The 4,034-nt window shown below is 38.7% G+C and overlaps 1 pseudogene; it reads right to left on the bottom strand.

Moving 5' to 3' along the window:
* Positions 1–1,994: 1,994 nt before the first annotated feature.
* LOC114052006 lies at positions 1,995–2,746 on the bottom strand (annotated as a pseudogene).
* Between the last annotated feature and the right edge of the window lie 1,288 nt (positions 2,747–4,034).

Below are 4,034 nucleotides of genomic sequence, written 5' to 3'. Positions count from 1 at the left end.
TACCTTTTTATGCTTCTCTTGAGTCTGATATTTGAAAGTCAAAAATTCTATTCAGTTCTAGTCTTTTCATCAAGAATGCTTTAAAGTCCTCTATTTCACTGAATGTCTATTTTTCCCCTGAAGGATTATACTCAGTTTTTCTGGGTAGGTGATTTTTCTCTGTAATCTTATCTCCTTTGACCTCTGAAATATTATATTCTAAGCTCTCCAGTCCCTTAATGTAGAAGCTGCTAAATCTTGTGTTATCCTGATTATGTTTCCACAATACTTGAATTGTTTCTTTCTGACTACTTGCAATATTTTCTCCTTGACCTGGGAACTCTGGAATTTGGCTACAATATTCCTAGGAGATTTCCTTTGGGGATCTCTTTCAGGAGGTGATTGATGAATTGTTTCAATTTTTATTTTACCTTCTGGTTCTAGCATATCAGGGCAGTTTTTCTTGATAACTTCTTTTCTTTTCTTTTCTTTTCTTTTTTTTTGGTGAGGCAATTGGGGTTAAATGACTTGACCAGAGTCACACAGCTAGTAAGTGTTATGTGTCTGAGGGCGGAGTTCAAATCCGCCTTTCATGAGGGCCCCCATCTCTCCTGACTACAAATTGACTTAATTTTAACATGTAATGTTATTTAGGTTTTACACTAATATTTTAATTAAATATTTCCCAATTACATTTTAATCTGGTCCCAGCTTTGGTAGTGGTGTGGAACACATGACCCCACATATTTGACACCTCTGTCCTAGCCAGTTGATTAGTACCAGATTTTAGATTGGATCCCAGGTCTTTTGAAATTCACTCTAGGATTCTTTTCATTATGCTTGTGAAGATACCATTTTCTAAATAAAAATTCAAGACCCCTGATCTGAAAAAGAATATTCCTTTTGAGAAACTTCATTTCAAAAGTGTCCTATTTTTATTGAAATTTGATTAATGTCCAGAAAGATCTAAAAAGGTCAAAATACCATTTGCTCATAAATCTCTTACTATATGATTTGGAAAAAGAGATGAGCTGGTTAAACTATCATGGATAAGATAAGAAGAAATTTATGATATAATCTGTAATTAAGCAATTTTAATTCATCTTTCCATAGAATGTAACTTATTGACTACAGAGAACTGCCTACCACATCACCACATAACAGATTTCTTGAATTGTGCTAATTCTGGAAAAAAAGCCATTTTTTTATTACTCATCACTCCTTTATTATAGTGAACAACAAATGGGAGGAAGGGCAGGGTTAGTACAGTTATGCTAAAATTGATGAGGACCCAGGTGGCTGGACATGAGGGCAAAGGCAATGGGACACTGAGACACATTTCAACATAATCTAGGGGCATTTCACTGCCACAGAACAGAGCAGTTGCTATAAAATACACAGTTGGATATACTCATCCAAAGAAGTCTGCCTTCTCTAATTCAGCCTGAGATCTCTGGTGACTATCAAGTGGGAAAGTGTAATTTCAAAAGCCAGTAATAACCAGTGTGGAAGGGTGTTCTGTGAAAGCAAATGCAAGAAGTCAACATTAGGGCATAATCTCAACCTCCCAAATGTATTTTTCTTGGGTTAGGGAGGAAACATCCAAATGAGACTTTTATGTTTCATTAAATGATCACCCAGGTTATAGGAAGCTTCTTACAATAGCCCCAGAGAGGATTGCCCTGCTGGAAGGACTGGCTCATAAGAATAACTGGAACAACTCCCCACATTAGTCACTTCTTACTATGTCCTCATCCCTAACTCTCAAACAGGACCTTATAGAGTCAACCACCCAGGAGGCATTTTGACTAATGCGATTGAAGGCGGGGGCAACTGGAATTAGTCTGAAATAGGGAGGAAGAAATGAGAAAAGGAACCATTATTCCCCCACCTGCAGTCATGTGTTGTGATCTCTAAGGCAATGTTCATTGTGTTGAGCAGGCAGGGGGGATGTGGTGGAGAGAATGAGAAGGGAAGGACCTGACTTACTGCTGGAACCTGCTGGTAGCCTGCTTTCACTTCTTGGCTTTGCCTTGGGCTACCACAATCTCCATGGCTTTCACATGGTCTCTTCGTTCCCAAGGAACTGCATGGGCTTGATGGGTTTCAGATTGTTATCCAACTCATACACAATGGGAATGACAGTGGGCAGATTCAGACCCATGATTGCTTCTTCAGACAGACCCTCAAGATGTTTGACAATCCCTCGAAGACTATTGCCATGTGCTGCAATCAGAATATGTTTTCCTTCTTTGATCTGGTAGATGATTTTTTCATTCCAGAAGGGTAGAGCCTGGACAATAGTGTCTTTTAGGCTCTTACAGAAGGGCAGTTGAGCCTCAGTAAGTTCTTCATAGTTGTGGTCTTTGCTGATGTTGCTGTAGAAGGAGTGATGAGGCTCCCCTGGAGGTACCTGAGTTGCCACCAAATCTTCACTTGGGCCTCACTATGCTTAGCAGCTGTCTCTGCTTTGTTGAGGCCTGTCAGACCTCCATAGTGCTACTCCTTGAGGCACCTAGCCCTCACTACAGGCAATCACATCTGGTCAGTGACATCTAGGACTGTCCAAAGGATATGGATTACTTTCTTCTCAACAGGTGAAGCAGTTATCAAATCCATAGCCACCATCTCTCAGTGCTTGGCTGCCACCCTTGGCCTCCTTGTACCTGGCAAGGCTGAGATTTGCATCGTACCAGCCATGGAAGCAGTTCTCCAGGTTCCAGGCACTCTCTCCATGCTGGATCAGCACCAATTTGTAGGCGGCCATGGCATGGCAGAGGCTCAGGGCAGCAGATATCAAAGAGACTAGCAGACAGGTAAGTATGCAATGAGCAAAAAGAGTCATTAAAAAAAAAAGAATTGCTGATTTATTAATATTGGCCAAATGTTGTACATCTGCCAGTAGAAACATAAGGTTTTGGAAGAGGGTAAAATATATAATCTTTAGCACTCGGTAAGACACTGAGTGAAAATCGTGTAGACATATTTTAACTTGCAAAAGATAACAGCAAACTTTTGTAAGAATTTGCCATTTTCATCTTTTTGAGTAGAATTCCTCCCAGATACTGAGTCACTAGAATTCAGAAGAAATAATAGGGACAAGTGGTTTTCTTTCTTTTTTTGTAGGGGGGGGGTGTGGTGGCAGTGACAGTGGATTATGTCTGTCAAAAAAGAAATATACACTACAGAGATAGTATAAGACTAGACTATGAGAACTTTTAAAAAATAGCATGTAAATAAAAAGCTAAATAGATGACCCAATGAATAGATAAGTAGATAGATGGATGGATAGATACAAACATACAGACAAATGACAGATGGGTAGAAAGATAGATAGATAGATAGATAGATAGATAGATAGATAGATAGATAGATAGATCACAGAAATAGACACTATCCTTAAGGAGTTTTATACTGAGACTGTGTCTGAATGTAAACCTCACTTTAATGAGTCTGTGATTCAATGTGAGTACTCCTCTTCCAAGTGAAGATTATATTCCTATTTTCTTGTTCTGTATTATTCTTATCCACATTGTCCTGGATATTCTTTATAAAATGTCCATGTGAGGAACATTAGTCTAATTTTTTTCAATATGATATGGATACAAGTTCAATGTTTTTTATTGTCCATTAAATAGTCCTTAATTTTACTATGTAACCAGACCAGATCACTTTCCAGTCATACATTTAGGATCATAGATTTAGAGGTATAAAGGGTCTTTAGCTATTATCTGGTCAATTCCTTTCCTTTTATATGTGCGAAAATTAAGATTTGAGTCAGAATATCTATGCTCAAATCTTGTCTCTGTCACTACCTGTGAGGGCTTGAGAAAATCACATGGCCTCACTGGGTCTCAACTGCCTCATCTAAAAATCTGAGGGGCTTGGACAAGATGACCCTTAAATCTTTTTAAGTTCTAGATATATGATACTATGAAAAACTTTTGTGATGCTATGTGATTTGTCCAAGGCCACAGGGGTAATAACTTGTAGAGCTGGGATTCAGACCCAGTTTCCCTGGCTCCAAAATCCAGCATGTTTTATTTCTTCTATGA

The sequence above is a fragment of the Vombatus ursinus genome, unplaced genomic scaffold (genome assembly GCF_900497805.2).
Source record: "Vombatus ursinus unplaced genomic scaffold, bare-nosed wombat genome assembly UNPS02003292.1, whole genome shotgun sequence".
Lineage (NCBI taxonomy): Eukaryota > Metazoa > Chordata > Mammalia > Diprotodontia > Vombatidae > Vombatus > Vombatus ursinus.
Note: the sequence above shows the minus strand (reverse complement) of the source record. Positions and strands in the feature narration are given on the sequence as shown.